The sequence below is a fragment of the Eschrichtius robustus genome, chromosome 6 (genome assembly GCF_028021215.1).
Source record: "Eschrichtius robustus isolate mEscRob2 chromosome 6, mEscRob2.pri, whole genome shotgun sequence".
Classification (NCBI taxonomy): Eukaryota; Metazoa; Chordata; class Mammalia; order Artiodactyla; family Eschrichtiidae; genus Eschrichtius; species Eschrichtius robustus.
Window position 1 is genome coordinate 145,280,916 of NC_090829.1, and position 16,430 is coordinate 145,297,345.

The 16,430-nt window shown below is 51.2% G+C and overlaps 1 protein-coding gene across 1 annotated transcript in view; it reads left to right on the forward strand.

Annotated features, from left to right (window-relative positions):
- The first annotated feature begins 1,539 nt into the window (after positions 1-1,539).
- AGPAT3 (1-acylglycerol-3-phosphate O-acyltransferase 3) overlaps positions 1,540-16,430 on the forward strand; it is a 90,340-nt gene continuing 75,449 nt past the window's right edge. The window contains exon 1 of the mRNA XM_068547179.1: positions 1,540-1,646. The gene's annotated coding sequence lies outside the window, so the exon portion shown is untranslated. The remainder of the gene's footprint in view (positions 1,647-16,430) is intronic.

Genomic DNA, 16,430 nt, shown 5'->3' on the forward strand with positions numbered 1-16,430 from the left:
GTCTTGTTGGTTGTTTCAGGGTTTTTTTTTGTTTTTGTTTTTGTTTTTTCCCGTAAATATATGCTGTGTCAGAACCTCCTGTATACACATCTGCAAATGCCTGTGGGGATTTATCTATAGGATCCATGACTGAAGTAGCAGTGCCGGGCCCAAGGCTTTACAATTAAATTTACATGAACATTGCCAACCATACTTTCTTTTTCAAGGATAAGGGGATTGTGAGTAGAACAGGTGCAGGTATGTTTATTTTAGTTGGGGTGTTTTCTGAAATAATTCGAGGTGGCTTAAAAAAAGGCACAGCAGACAGCAGCAGCACCTGGTATTGTAAATAGTTTTCGCAGGAAGCTCCTCCAAGCTCAGGAGGTCCTCCTTGGACCTGAGGACCCGAGCAGGGGGCAGGCCACACGGAGGTACGAAGTAGGGAGAGCAGACTGGAGGTGGCCCTCCACCCTTGTGTACAGCTCAGCGCCGGACAGCCCTGCCTGGACGCTCTCTCAGGCCCGGTGCCTGGCAGGGGACGCAGGCAGCCCTTCTTCCAGGAGAGGACAGCGTCAGGGACCGCAGGCGACGGGTGGGGCTAGCGAGGCCGGTTCAGGGCGACCGCCTCCCCCCACCCCAATTCGGGGAGGCTTCCTCCAGGGTCAAATACGGATACAACGTTGCCAGCCGGATACAACGTTGCCAGCCGAGGGCCAACTGTAAAGACGTCAAAGGGCGCTTTACTTAGGTCTGAAACACGACCTCGCGCGGACCAGCGGCTCCCAGGACGTTCCCCACCGCGACCCCCGCGACCCCCCTCCCCGCCCCACGGCGTTAACCGTGGCCTGGGGGGGGTCTCATGCCTGGAAACACCCCCAGTGCGTGCAGCGGGGCCCCTGGGGAGATGGGGGCAGTCCAGGCGGTCCGCACTGTCCGTGGTGCTGCCTCCCCACCCCCCCCCACACCCCCCCCCCCCCCCCCCCGCCTCCACCGCCACGTGTGCCGGCCCACCATGCAGTTCCCCTGGCCCTGGGTCCAGCCTCCAGGCGGTCTGTGCTCCCGACAGATCCCCTCCCTCCACCCCCAATCCAGCCCTCCACCGACCTCGCTGTCCCGCACCCCAAGTGCTCCCGCCGGGCCCAAGCCCTCCGGGTACTCCAGCCGCGTCCGTTACTGGACACGGGCCCGTCCCTTCCCAGCCGGCGCCCCGCCAGGCCGCCCACCCCGGTGTCCCCCTGTCTCTCCCCGTGTCCCGTGTTCCCCCCGCTGTCCCCCTGTACCTCCCTGTCCCCTTGGCTTATCCCCCCTTGTGTCCCCACCCCCACCCGTATTCCCTCCCCGCTGTTCCCCTGTACTCCCGCGTCCCCGGCATGTCTCCCCGCTGTGTCCCCCCCGCACGTCCCGTGTCCCTTCCCCGCGTGTCCCCGCCGCCCCGCGCGCCGGCGGAACTGTGGGATCGCCGCGCACAGGAAGTGGCGGGGCGGCGCGGCCGAGGGCGGAGGGCGGCGGGCCGGGCGGGGCGGGATGGGGGCCGGGGGCGGCGGGCGCCGCACTCGCTGAGGCCCGACGCAGGGCCGGGCGCGCCCAGGGCCGGAGCGCAGCGGCCGGAGCGGCCCGGAGGCGACGCCGGGGCCGAGCGCGCGACGAGCAGGTGGCGGCGGCTGCAGGTGAGCGGCGCGGCCCCCGAGATCGGCCCCCCGCCCGGCACGCCGCCCGAGGTCGGGGCTCCGTCCACCGCCGCCCCAGGTCGCCCCCGACCCGGGCCCCGCGCCGCAGTGGGCCGGCTGCGCTCCGCCCGGCGCGGGGCCTGCGGGAGGACCGGGACTGGGGCCCGCGGGCCCCGGGTCCCCTCCCGGCCTCCCCGGGGCCTCGTCCGGCCAGGCCCAGGCCCCGTTCCCCTCCCCGTCCCCGCAGGCCCGCCTGGGGCGCTGCAGCCGGGCGCGCCGGTCCGGGCTGGCGCGCGGCCAGGGCCGGGGCACCCCAGGAGGGGCGGGCGACCCGGCTGGGCGAGGGCACGACACCCCCACCCCTCTCCCCGCGGGGTTTCTCGGGCCCCTCTGCTCCCCGCGGATGCGACGTGCCCCCCTCCCCCCCCCCCGGTTTCTGGGCGCTGGGGACCTGGGCCCCGAGCGCTCCCCCGACCCTGCGCTCTGCGGCCAGGGGTTAGTTTCACTTTTTGCTCGGCCGGGAGGGAGGGCTGCAGGTGGGAATGCGCAGCAGTGGTGGGTGCTGAGTGTTCAGATTTGACTTTGGCGCTTGGACCAAAGGCCGACTGTGAATTTCCACGGTTCCAGTCAGATGATGGGGTCGGTCAGTAATCCAAGAGGCATTTGGGAGGAAAACCGCCGCCACCCCCAGGGCTGCCCAGAGCACCCAGGTTGGTTGATCCTGCCCGAGGGTCTCAGGAAGGGAGGATGATCTAGCAGTTGAAGCTACCTTGAAAATATTGTGCAGGTTCTCTCTTTCTTTCTTCCAACTTTTTTTTTTTTTTTTTTTGGCTGTGTTGGGTCTTCGTTGTGGTGCACGGCCTTCTCACTGTGGTGGCTTCTCTTGTTGTAGAGCACTGGCTGTAGGTGCGGGCTTCAGTAGTTGTGGCACGCGGGCTCAGTAGTTGTGGCTCACGGGCTCTAGAGTGCAGGCTCAGTAGTTGTGGCACGCAGGCTTAGTTGCTCCGTGGCATGTGGGATCTTCCCGGACCAGGGCTCGAACCCATGTCCCCTGCATTGGCAGGGGGATTCTTAACCACTGTGCCACCAGGGCACCCTCCGCCAGACTTTTTTTTAAAGCACACTATATACAGTCTCCTCTAAGAGAATACTAGAGCAGTTAGGTTCCTTTTCATAGGAAATATGATCTTATGAGAAGGAAAAATGAGGTGGGCCGTTGGCCTTGAGATAGACTGGAAGGAGAATTGCCACCCATATTAAGGGTGGAAACCGTCCAGAGATCCCAAACCCCTAGTGGTGTGTGGTGGCCTGGCGATGGCTGTGTGCTGAGGGGCCCAGTGATGTTGGACTAAGCCGGGGGGATCCCCTACGTGTTCTAAATTACAGCTCTGCAGGCTGACTGTACTCATTTAGGGACTGCTAATCAACGTTTTCTCCGTTTAAAAGCTTCATAAGGGATCTCAGTGAGATTCTGAACATTCTCTAATGTGATCATTTCCTTACTGCTTTCCCTCCCCCTTTTCTGGATCATCCTGACTCCACCCTCCTTTCCCTCAAAGTTGCAGAGTTGGCCTGTTACAACTCACTTCTGTACCCCTTTCTCAGCCACTCTGAGGGAATCTTCGTGATTACATTGTTTAAAAAAAGGTGCTACATGTGATTGACATTCACACACACACGTGACTGACATTCAGAATGCCCACACATGTGGCTAAGGTTCAGCATGCACAGGCCCTCCTCTTGGCCTCGGAAGGGGCAGGCCTTGATGTCCTGAACCACACTTCACGGGCACGCAGACCGGCTGTGTTGGCCGGGGCATGCTGCTCACCCCACCTGCGTGGGGCCTGCGGGGGCATGTCTGCCAAGAGGGCTGAGGCTGAGCAGTAGCCTGGAGAACGTGCGGGGGCAGGGTTAAAGTCCCTGTCGCAGGAGGTGAAGGGAGGTGCAGGAGGGACACTTGCATTGCCAGGGTGTGGACTCTAGAAGCCGCCTCCTGGGAGGATGGTGCTACGCCCTGGCCGGCAGGCTGATGTTCCGTGTGCCTGTCTCACGTCTAGGTGCCAGGGCCAGGGAAGCAAACTGAAAGCAGTTGTTTATTTTGGAAGTCAGAAAAAGTGCATCCACCGAAGTGATCTGGTCTGTCCATTTTTACTCCAGCGTCCCACGTTAACTAGCGTGGGTCCTGATACACAGGGTTAGCCCTTTATTTACATGTGACACCTCTGATGGCACTTCCACCTTGGAAAAGAGTGGTCTGAGAAAACCCAGAGGTTTGGTTACCCCCTGAAGGTTGGGTCGCAAATCGGCTTGGCCAGAATTTAAACTAAGTTCCATGGACTCCCACCCGCTCAACCCCATCTGTCTGCTAAAAGTCTGGAAACACGTTTATCTCTGGTCAAATCAGAGGTAGGAGGGAAATGTTGAAATCAACATAAACAAGGAAAATGAGAAACAGAAATTGTGTTTGAGAAGAGCCAATTTACTGGGTTTTCTGGGGCTGGGTGGAGGGGAGGGTGTGGTCAACGTGTCCAATCGCATTGGACCCCCAAAACACACATCTTCCCCTGGCTTTCAGCCTGACCTAGCGTGGGAGACAGGAGAGGGGGCTTCAGTGGAGATCAGTGGCGGCCCCTCGCTGTTAGCAGTTAGCCCCTGACCCCATCAAAGTCCACCTGGGGCAAAAGCAGTGGCTTCTGCTTCCATCTTTTTCTTCCCTCTCTTGGGCCTCATCAGAAACTCTAATATTTTACTGTTACAAGTTGTGGCGGATTGATATTTATAGAGCAAAGCATTGGATGCAATTGGCTACATTTGTCTGTTCCTTTCTTAATGATTTGACTGTATGACATAAGATCTTTAGTTACTCAGTCTTCTCATTGAGAAATGTGTGTTACAGTCAGATTGGACTGAATTTTGTAAAACAATTGCTTGGAAATTTCATGGATTTTACTTTTGGTTGACCAAGGAATGCTTGAGGTTTTAAATGAGTTGCTTCACATTGTAAAGCGAAATGACTCTGACTTAATCTGTTGTTTCTGAAACCACTTCGTAATAATCTTAAACTAATCCTAAATTACTAATTTCAAAATGCTGGATTTTAGGCAAACACATGAGTGGTTCAGCCTGGGACAGTCTCTCATTTAGTTATTTAGAAGAATTCACCATGTCCTGATTATCTTTGTGGAGCAAAGTGCTAGAAACCGAAACACAGATCATCTGGGGGCGGCATCGGTGTTTCTCTTTGGAGGTGGAGGAGCAGATGCCCGGGGAAAGTTGGCCCAAGTTCCCGCTGCAGGGCTGCAGCCTTTGGCCCTGGACGCTGTGCTTTAATTCGCTATGTCTTTCCGCAAGTGCAGGCAGAAAGTCACAGATAGGATACATTTTAAATACTAGTGCTGAAAGAAACTGTATCCTTCAGTATGTGACAGGCAGAAGTCTTCTTCCAGGCAGGAATGCTTTGCGTCGCGCAGGATGAAAAACCGAAGCTGAAGCTGGGCGCTCCTGGTGGGGGCTGCCTGCCAGCAGCCGAGAGGCCTGTCCTCAGGTGGCCCCAGGAGGCCATGCATCATTGATGTGGCTCTTCTCAGTTCCCTCTGAAAGTGGGTGGGGAATGAAGGCAGCGATAAGAAGGATGGTAGTGAGTTCTACTGTGAGCAGCAGTGAGAAGCTGCAGCGAGGAACACCTTTACCCGATCTGCTCTCACGGGGCCTGTGAGCCCCGCTGGCTGCATCCCAGGGGGCGGGCGTGGGGTGGGGGACTGAATTCCAGAGCTCCAGCAACGGGGGCTCTTTTTCTCTTCATCACTCGGTTTGCTGACCTGAAAACTTTATAAGTGTATGCTGACGTTCAGTGTGTCCCTGCTTTGCGTCTAGTCTGATGACAACAGCTCCAATTATTGCATCTCCATGAGGCGTCTTATGGGCTCATTATGTTGTTTCTGTGAGGACAGGGTATTGCCCCATTACACAGTTGGAGGAACTGGGTGGGAAAGCTTGGCCGCAGTCCCTCGGCTGGCAAGTGATGCCTCTAGATTTCCAACAAGGTCTCATTGAATCCAAACCAACGGGGTGCTCAGAAAACTCAATCTATGAAAGTCTGCATTTTTGAAGCAGAAACTCAGTGACTGGCTTCACAGAAGTATTCATTTAAAAAAACCTTTTCGCTTGTAGGAGGCAGGCGAGACTCGGTGGACTGGGGCCCAGAAACCCCCACTGAAGACGATAGAAACAGGTACACACTAGAAATGATGTTGCCTGGGGAAGAAAGAAATGCCATTTATGCAGATTCATCTGTGCTCAGCTTTTCATTTTCCGCTCTGTAGCAGTAAAGTGAAGAGCTGCCTATTGACTCTTAACATAAAGAATGTGCTGATGATTGGGTTATGCTTTTCATACATTGATTTCTAATTAGACCATCGTCCCAGGCTAATCGGAGTGATTGATTGAATGAATGAGTGAAGATACACATCATCCTTATGTTCAGAGAGAAATTAATCAATTGGTATACCTTCCAAAATATGGCTTGCTAGGAGTGATTTTTGCCAAAATAAGACAAGTCAGATTGTTCGATGAAGCCGTCACCTGTTTGGGTTCCGCGTGAGGATGACGCAGGCACCCCCCAACCCCCGGCGGCAGTTTCTCTCCTGAGGGGAGTCTGAGTGTCAAAGCACCGTGACAGCCTCAGAGACAAAGTTTAGTGACTTGGAATCCACAAAAGTAGAAATAAATAAGCGCAACAGTAAAAATAATCCCAAACCCTGAATAGTCCCTTGGCCCCCGGTAGCGTTTTGGTTTAGTTTTAGGAAAAGCCCTGCAGTCTGGCAGGTCCCCTTGAGCTGTTATTTGGGCTCCTTTGCTATAACTAGTGGTGAGCTGGTACACAAAAGTGAGTGTCCAGCGATGAAAGGAAGCAGAGTGCTTCTAGACGGGGGGCAGAGGTCAGAGCACACGCGTGTTAGCGCACGGCAGCTATTTTCAGCTTGCTAAATCGAGGCACTACCTACTGTAACTTCAGTTCTAGAACGTTTGTTAGAAAATGCTTTGGTGGCCTGCGGTCCAGTTCTAGCTCCAAGCCAACAGGGTGTTTTCCTGGTGTCCCAACTGCTTTGTACCTGGCACTTCTTTAAATTTTAATGAGTTATTGGGTATAAATGTTTCTACTTTGGTAAACAAAGCTATATGTGAAAGCTGTAGACACACATCTAACAAGTGCCAGGCAGGGGTGGCCGTGCCGATGAGTGATGACTGTACGTCTGTTCTCTCGGATGTGCCTTGCCTGACCCCCAGCCTCTGACCCCCAGCCACGGACCCCTAGCAGACATGCCAGGCAGGTACGGGACCAAAGTCACTAGCTCTTTGGTCTGCTGAGACAAGACAAAAATCTAGATCTTTCTATGCAATTATTTATTTTTAACAAGCTGCAGGCAAACAAAAAAATGTTCCTGCCTGAATTTAGCCTCTGGGCCACTAGTTTTACAACCTCTGGTCTACAATATTTGTTTAATTTTCAAAATAAAGTAAGTGAGCCAATTAAATGAGGACTAAATGGGCACTTTCAAAATGAATGCAAGAGAAGCAAAACAAGAATAACAGAAACCCAAGACTTTATGTACGGATGAAAACCAAAAGAATTGTCTTTCTTATCTCAACCATGGCTGCTGGAAACAAGATGGGGTTACACGATACTGGATAGAGGAAAAGAGAAGATGGTACCCAGAGGGGTGTCAGTCTGGGAACAGAGGAACTCCATATGTCTCCAAGTGCGTGCAGGAGGCCCTCCTGAGGTCCATGTAAAGATGAAGTAATGTTTACAAAATGCATCGGGACTTTTACCAGAAGGCACTTCTCATCTTGCTCTGTTTTGATGGCATGTTCTGTGTCCACGCCTCTCGTTACACGTGTAGAATGGGACCACTGGGCGGGGAAGTCCAGGCAGGTTAAAATTTACACAGTGATATTTACACTGGGCTGTTTCCCAGTGATGGGAAACACTCAGACTAAGGGTGTAAGTGGACCCACATACTCCATAGCACGTGGTATTGTCATTAATTTTTGCAAATAGATTGGATGCAAAATGTTACTGTCTGATTGTGGCCTTGATTTGTGTTTCCTGGTAGATGGAGTTGATACTCTCCCTATGTTTACTGGTAGACGTGTTTCCTCCCCTGTGAATTCCTTCACCCATTTTCCTGTTAGGTGATAACTTTTTCTTACGTATTCCTTACATATAGTTCTATATGATATGTTTCCTTATGTATTCAGGATAGTGATCCTTTGTTGTAATGTGTTCATCAGGTACCTTTCCTAGCCGTGTGTTGTCTTTTTATTTTGATGAATAGAAATTCTTAATTTAATGTAGCGTTTATCCATCTTTTCTTTTGTGGCCTTTCGAGTGTTGCTGAGAAGTCCTTCCCAGCCCTGGGGTCACTCGTGTGTTCTCCTGTGTTTTCTCGTGGAAGTTGTAACGTTTGCTTTCCACGCTGAAGCCCTTAGTCCCTCGGGAGTGGACTCTGTGGTGACGAGTAGGGAGCTCTGTCCCCATGTGGAGAACAGTTGTCCTGACACCAGCCTCAGCCACTCGGTCCTCTTTCCCTGCTGACCTGTTGTGCCACTGCGGCCGTGTGTCCAGTCCCCTCGGTTGGCTTGTCTGTCCCGCCGGTCCGTGTGTCTGCGTGAGTGGCGCCTGCCCCCGTTGCTGTCTGGACATTCTCCCCGCTACCGCCCCGCTGCCCCCTGGGTTCTCTAGAGCGCCTGGCTATTCTTGCTCTGTGTTTATCTGTGTTAAAATCAGCTTGTCAGGTTTCATGAAAAACTTTGTCAGGATTTAGATAGAAATTGCACCAATTCCATAGATCAGTTGAGGGGAATTTCTATTTTATGGTATTAAGACTTCCTGCTGTAAACGTGGTGTGTCTCAACTAATGTAGATCTTCTTAAATGGCTTTTAATAAGGCCCTGTATATACTATAAGTATACGCTCTTAGACTCTGTGGTTAAATTTATTTCCAGATGTCCTTATTATTTTTGTTACTTTCATACGTGGCATTTTTAAATTTTATTTTTTTATTTAAAAATGTTTCTAACTCTTGTTGGTGTTGAACAGAAATGCAGTTGATTTTGGATATTGATTTTATATCCAGTCACCTTGCCAATCTCTATTTCTTATAATTTACCTGTACATTTCAGGGATTTTCTGCATAGACAGGGAATGGTGATGGCTTCGTTTCTTCCTTATCCCTTTAATATTTTTCCATCCTGTTTTACTGCCTGGGCCAGGGCCATCAGGACCGTATTGAATGGAAGTGTGATGGGGCGTTTTTGTCCTATTCCTGATTTTCAGGAAATGCTGCTCAGTTTTCCCGTTTGGTGTTGGTACAAACACGGAGGCCGCTTAGTTCATAATCTCCCTGTGGCTCCTCCTGGGAACAAAGGAGCAAACAGATGGAAGGAAATAAGAGGAGAAGAGATTCAAGACTTACCTTCATGGGCCATCAGGGAGACGCAAAAATAAAAGCACAGTGAGATGCCGGCCTACCGCACCGGGGGAGTCAGAACGTAGAGAGAGTGCCCGGGCCAGGTGTGGGCACAGACGTGAGTCAACGGAGCGCAGGTGTGGGTGTAGACTGGTGGGCCGTGTCTGCACAGGGGGCTTTCACCTCTTGGCGCACCTGGCACGTGGTCCCCGGGACGTCTGGGCGCCCCCAGTATGGGCAAGGTGTCCCCAGCAGCACTGCTTACTAACGGCCCCGGGACACTGCTGGGGGAGAGGCCGGGGTTAGGGCTAAGCGTAAGGCATGGGGGGCAGTAAGAACGCCTTTTCAAATTTCTTGTATTGAAGTGACGATGTACTGGGAGGAGACTCAAGGCTTCACATAAGGGGTGGGAGGGTGCAGCGGGGAGGGGCCACAGTGTGTTACGTATCTCCTTGGACTATGTTACCTGTTTACAATAATGAAATTATAAAAAAAAAAAAAGAGAGAGAGAGAGAAAATGCTTATTTTTCTTTAGATGCCCCCTTTCCGGTTAAGAAAGTTGTCTTGTTTATACAAATATTTGATTGAAAATGTTTTATCAAAGACTTTTTCTGCATGTATTAAGCTGATTGTATAAGATTTCCTCCTTTGATAGGTTGATTTGGTGAAGTACATACATGAGTAGATTTTCTTGCTTTTCTGGAAATGTCCCATCTCGGCCATGATATATTATTTTGTATTGCATTACCACGTTTGGTTTGTTAATGTTTTATTTAGGATTTGTTGCACCTTTGTTTAGAAGTGCGCATGGCTTGTAATTGTCCTTTATTATACTGTCCCCGTCTGGTCTGGGTTTGGTGCTGGTTTATACTGGTCTCACCATATGAGCAGCCAGTATTGCCTCCTTTTCTGTGGCATAAAAGAGCTTATGTGAGACTGAGGTTATGCGTTTCTTACATAATTTCTTGGTCTGGGCCTGGCTTTCGTGCAGACAGATTTTTACATCCTGGTCGATTACTTTAATGGTACAGATCTGTTCAGCTTTTCCAGCCTTTTAAAAATAAGATTTGGTATTATTTTCTAGGGAATGATCTGCATTAGTTATCTGTTGCTATATAACAAATGACCCCAACACTTACTGGCTGTCAACAGCACTTACCATCTCACCGTTTCTGTGGTCCAGGAATCCAGGCTCAGCTTAGCTGGGTCCTCAGGCCCGGGGTCCCTCACAGGCGGTGAGCAAGGTGTCGCCTGGGGCTGCAGTCTTATCTGAAGGCGCCACGGGGTAAGGATCCCTCTTCAAGTTCATTCATGTTTCTGTCAGGATTCAGGTCCTTGCCAGTTGTTCTGAGGGCTCCCCAACCTGGCAACTTGTCCGTCAGAGTGAGAGTGAGAGGGGGAGAGGGAAGGAGAGAGAGCACCAGCTAGACGCAGTCTCAGTGTTGTAAACCACATCTCGGACGCCAGCTTCCACTACTTTTCTTGTCCACTTTTTGTTGGAAGCCAGTCACTAGGTCCAGCCCACCCTCAAGGGTGCGGGTTACACAAGGGTGTGAACCATGGGGGTCATCTTAGACCTGTCTACCCCAGTATCCATGTCAGTTACGTTGTCAGTTTCTTGGTACAAAAGTCATAATATTTTCTTAATTTTAAAATCTCTACTGTATCTGACATTAAGCTCCCCCTTTCATTCCTAAAATGTTTTTGCTTTTCTTTTTTCTTGATTCATCTTAGCAGAGGCTTCTCTGTTTCATTGCCATTCGCAAAGAGCCGACTTTCAGTTTTATAGATCTTGTCCAACACATCTTTGGTTCCCATGTCATTAATTTATCCTTTCGTTGTAATCGTATCTTTCTACACTCCCTGGGTTTTGTTTTTTTTTTCTTTCCTGGTGTTCCCTTTACAGATTATTGAGTTGAAAGCTTAACTTCTTTTTTATTTTTTCTAAGCATAGTTTCTTAATTTTCAGACTTTATTTCTATCGTAAGCATTTAAGGCTATAACCTTCCTTCCTGGTTCTGCTGTCCTATGTCCTGTTTATTTTGGCGTGCAGTACTGTCATTGCTCAGTATTTGAGTTTTTGAGCATTTAAAAATCCTTTATTATTCTTCTATGACCCATGAGTGATACAGAGGTACTTTTATTTTCTAAATGCACTGGGATTTTAGGTTATATATTTACTATTGACTTCACCTCAGAAGCCTTGTGGGCAGAGGACATGGTCTGTGTGGCACTGACTGGCATTCTCTGAGACGTGGATTACACCCTGTCACCTCCTCCTGGCTCAGGGACCCGCTGTCAGTTCCGCTGTCCTTCCTGCATCAGTAATGTTTCCTCTATGCTGTGTTTGTGGTCCCTTTTACATCCAGTATTCTTCAATTTCATGGTGGCATCTCCGGAGTGGATTTCTTCTTATTTTCCTGCTTTGGAGTCAGTGTGCTTCCTGAGGATAAAGTTTTGTGTCTCTCAGTAATTCTGGAAAAATTTCAGCCATTCTTTTGTTGAATTTTGCTTCTACCTTATGCTTGCCTTTCTCACACCATCTTCCAGGCCTCTTCAACTCTTGTTCCTGTCTGTCTTTTAGTCTTTTTCTTTTTTTTTTTTGCCACATTCTGGGTGATTTCCTCAGCTTTCCTTTCCAGTTTTCCAGCTCCATCTTCATCTCTGTCTAATCTGCTGCTTAACCTGCTCATTAAACTGTTCATTTCGGTGATTATAGTTTTCATTCTCAAACGTTCTCTGTGGTTCTTTCCAAACCCGCCTCTTCTCTTGCTTGGTGTTATTTTCTTTGCACATATTTCAATTTCCTTTTTTATCTCTAAGCATATTATTCTATATGCTGCAAAGAATAATGCCAAAGTAATAATAGCGCCCCAAGTAATACTGAAGTCTAAACGTCTTGGGGGTTGAATTCCACCGTTTGTCATGCTGCCTCTCACTCCCTGAAGCTAGTTTCTTGTGTGCCTTGTCACTTGGACTGTGATCTTGTATCCAGGAGGACTTTGTCTGCAGATTCCCTGGAGCACATCTCCCTGGACAGGCTCTGCCTTCAGGAGTGCTGCCTGCTTCTGCCAGGAGCCCAGGAGTGGGACTGATCTGGAACCATTATAGGTTAATTTTCTGGACTCATAAAATGGAACTTCTGAAGACATCATTGACAAAGAAGGAAAATGATCCCAAAACAAAACTCTGAGCTTGAAGAGATTGCTAAGGTGAATCGATACAAACCCTGATGAATAAACAATAATGAAAGTTAAGGAATGCCATAGGTTCGAGTATACCTAAGTGACTAAGCTAACTTGGGGTAAATTTTATCCTGGCGTACAACTGCCTGGTGGAAGACAATTGTGGTGTCCGGGGAGCTTAAAGCCGGGGGCCCCTCCCTCTCAGTGCACATCTTTATCAAGCGCTTTAACCAGTTTGGGACACAACTGCAAAACCTGTCTCAGATTTTGTCTTCAATGAACTTAACTTCCCGTCAACTTCTCTGTCATCTGTACTACTGAGGTGGTGTCTGCTTTTTTAGAACTGGAGACTAAGGCACCATCCAAACAGTTTTCTTCAAATGACGTTTTTGGTAGCTGGAAAACTACCATACATGTGCAGTGCACAGTATATGCCAGTAAAAGTGAAAGGGCATGATTTTTTAAGATGGTTAATACATTTTAGCATGTCCGATTTCAAAACTGGAAAATAAATGTCGTGACTTCCCTGGTGGTCCAGTGGGTAAAACTCTGCGCTCCCAGTGCAGGGGGCCCGGGTTCGATCCCTGGTTGGGGAACCGATCCCCGCATAGAGGCCGCAACCAAGGAGTCTGCACGCAGCAACTAAAGATCCTGCGTGCCGCAATGAAGATCCCACGGGCCACAACTAAGACCCGGTGCAGCCAAAATAAATAAATAAATATTTTAAAAAAGGAAACTAAATGTAAAGGGAAAGACCATTAAGCATCTGGGATGGTGTTATCTGGGGGGCTCTGCCTGAGGTCGTGTCTGCCAGGGGCCTCCCGTCCCTCCTTGTTGTTTTAATTACCTGTGAGGCCGTGACCCCAGCTCGCTCTCCTCTCAGCTCCGAGCCCTAAACCCCAGGCCCACAGGTTCCCCCGCAGGCTGTGTGTCCTCAGCCCAGGCGCCCGATCTCAGCAGGCCTCCCCTGTCCACCCGCAGCTGTGAACCACCCCTACCCTCTCCCTGTCTCCTGCGGTGAGGTCACTGTGCTGGTGTCCAAGCCAGGCCCCTGCCCCGCCGGGACCCCTTCCTCCGTGTCTCTCCCCCAAACCCCCACTGTCCCTCGTGGAACCTCACTGATTCCCCCCGAGACAGGCCACACACGGGCTGCTCCGGTGCCCCCAAAGGTCCCCAGCCTCCAGCTCTGCTCCCACCAGATTCCTGCCCTAGGGCGCATCGAGGTTCTGTTTCAGTAGCCCCAGTACTGTCCCTGTCACTCCCTGGCTCCAGCCCCCGTGGTGACGCCCCACCGATGCCTCCTCCCCTTCCTGGTCCTTGACGTCCCCCAGCCTGGTCCCGGCTTCTCCCCCGAGGCACGCTGCACCTTGGACCTCTCACTTCACCAGGAGGCCTTCCCCATTCCGAGTGTGAGTCGGAATGCACACGCACGCACACACGTGCTCACACGTGCACACACGTATGCTCACATATACCCACACGTGGACCACGTCGTACAGGCTGTCTTTGCGGCCCACGTTCCTTGGTTCACGTCACACTGCTGACCTTTGCCATCTGCCCCTGTCCCTGGGTAAAGACCGCGAGGGCCGTGCTTGACTCCGTTGTGTGGACAGCGACGCCTGCAGCCAGCCGTGCTGGCGGCACCGAAGCTGTTTCTGTCTCCCTGTCGGGAGTCCGGCGGGCACCCTGCACGGCTCTTCCCTGGTCGGCTTCCTGAGGGCAAGTCCTCCCGGCGATCGCTGAGCCAGGGTCCTCACGGCCAGACACTTCTGAGCCCTGTGGCCGACTTACCCCCCAAAGAGACCACGCCTGTTTCCACTCACACCAGTAATACTGGAAAGAATAACACCATTCTAGGTGCCTAATAGTTTTCTCATTTCCACTTTATTTTGCAGTTTTGAAATCCAGCCTGCTAGGGCTTTGTCCCTGCGTTTCACCGTGCACTGCGGCAGTAGGCAGTAGCATAACCGACGCTGTCCCCTGTGTGTTAAGGCCCGCAGTGCAAATACGTGGCAGGTGGCTGGCCTTTCCCCGTGGGAGCTGCGGGATGGGCCGCGGGCTCGAGTGGCTCCCGGGAGGTGACTTCATGCCTCTCGGTGGTGGCCCTCTGCTCATCGCTCCCCCAGGGGCTGGTGAGGGTTAGAAAGCATCACGTGTGAAGGTACTGTGCAGAGCGGTGTCACACACGAGGCGCCGCACGCGTGTCGGAGCAGCGATGCCACGCGTGGCGGTGAGTGGCGCGTCCCGGCAGGGCTGCCCGGGGACAACAGCACGTGGACAAGCGACCCGAGGCCGTGAGCGCCGCAGGGAGGGCAGAGATGGACATGGCTGGGCTCTGCACAGGCTCGTTCCCAAAACGGCCACCGTGTCCCTAGGCAGCTGACAAGGGTCCCGGCTGCCTCTCGTCTGGTGCCCCTCAGGTGCAGAGCAGGAGAATGGTGGGTTTTGTCCGTCCGCGTTGCTCTCCGTTTTTGCAGAAGCCTGTGGCGGAGGCCTTAGGCTGCGTCCTGCTGTGTCCGGCGCGTTTCTGGAACACGGGAGAGGCCGCTGTCCTCCAGCCCGCGCGCTTGTCTGACGTCGCAGAAGTGCTGGCTTTCTGTGCCAACTTGACGTGTCCCTCAGTGCTGAATCACTTCATGGCTCAGCACATCCGAGAGGAGCTTCTCTTTCCTCTAAAGCATCCTGAGGGCAGCAGGGATGCTGGCCGCCGGGCCTCAGGGGCCACCTGCCCTCTGTGTGGCGGGAGCGGGCAGGGCACCTCGTCCGTCTGTCCCTGTGTGGCTCTGAGGTTGCTCCTCAGGGGTGCGAGGCTGTGTTTGTGAATCACTGGGAGAAAATCAAGCCGGGACTTGGCATGGAGTCCTGATTGTTTAATGCTGCGAGTTCAGTTTCAGGCCTTTGGTGGAGTGGGCCTAAAGGAGCCTGTCCCGCTTTGTCCTCAGGGACTCTGATGGGCTCAGAGTGGATAAGCTCCTTTTCTCAGCAGTTTTCTTGCCGTGTGTGTGTGTGTGTGTGTGTGTGTGTCACATACGCACCTGTGGCCCTTTGAAAATAAACGTCAAAATGTGCAATCACATGGATGGTAGCACAGTTGTATTTAAAGCAATGACTTTTGCCAGTTACTCTTTTTACTCACACTCACATACATCCACCAAAAACCGAAATAAGCACATAGGTAGAGGGAGGAACCCGACCCCAGTGCGCTGACGTGCAGGGAGCAGGCGGTGGTGGCCTGGACCTTTCAGGTGAGCTTTATCGGGCATCGTGTCTAACTTGACACGTGTGACAAGTAGCAGTGTGTTAGCCGTGCTCAACGAGAGAGATTTGTTCCGGGCTCGGGCTGTGATTACAGGGTTGACCCTTCCAAACTGGGTGATGGGGGGACGGGGAGAGAGACACAGAGACAGGACAGAGACAAAGAGAGACAGGGAAGGGGAGAGGGAGAGAGAACATGAATAAGAGAGAGGCTTCTTGTAAATAAGACTTTTTTAGGAAGAAAAGAAAATTGAAGAGGAAGTGAATTGCTAGGTGATCGTGCTTTGTCAGGTACAGTGTATTTATTTCCAGAGAGGGATGGGTTTCTTCTTCTCCTTCCAAATTTTATAGAAGGAAAAGAAAATTGGAAATATTTAATAATTTTGTCATAATTGTTATTTGTAACTTGTTGATTATATTGTACTTCCAGGAGTGGGTTAGCTTCTTGTTTTCAAATTAAGAAATGCTTTAGTATCTGAAACACATAGAATACTGAAGCCCCTGTACCTACGGTCCAGTGGAGGAATTAACCATTGCGGATACATGGGAGGCCAAAGAGTTGGTGGAACTAAAAATTTCTAAAATTCTTAACATGCAAGCAGAAAAGGGAACGAGAGGGAAATAACAGCAAGTATGTTGTGTCTGAACCCGTGAGGCCACGAGCCACAGAGCCACACCTGAGACGTGGCTGGTCTGGATTGAGATGTGCTGTTAGGGAGGAATGCACACCAGGTTCACAGACTTAGTGTGAAAAAAAAAGTAAAATATCTCACTGATTCTTTTAGATTGAATAGACGTCAAAATGATAATATTTTGGATATATTGGGTTAAATAAACTGTATGATTAAATTATTTTTGCCTATTTCTCTTTT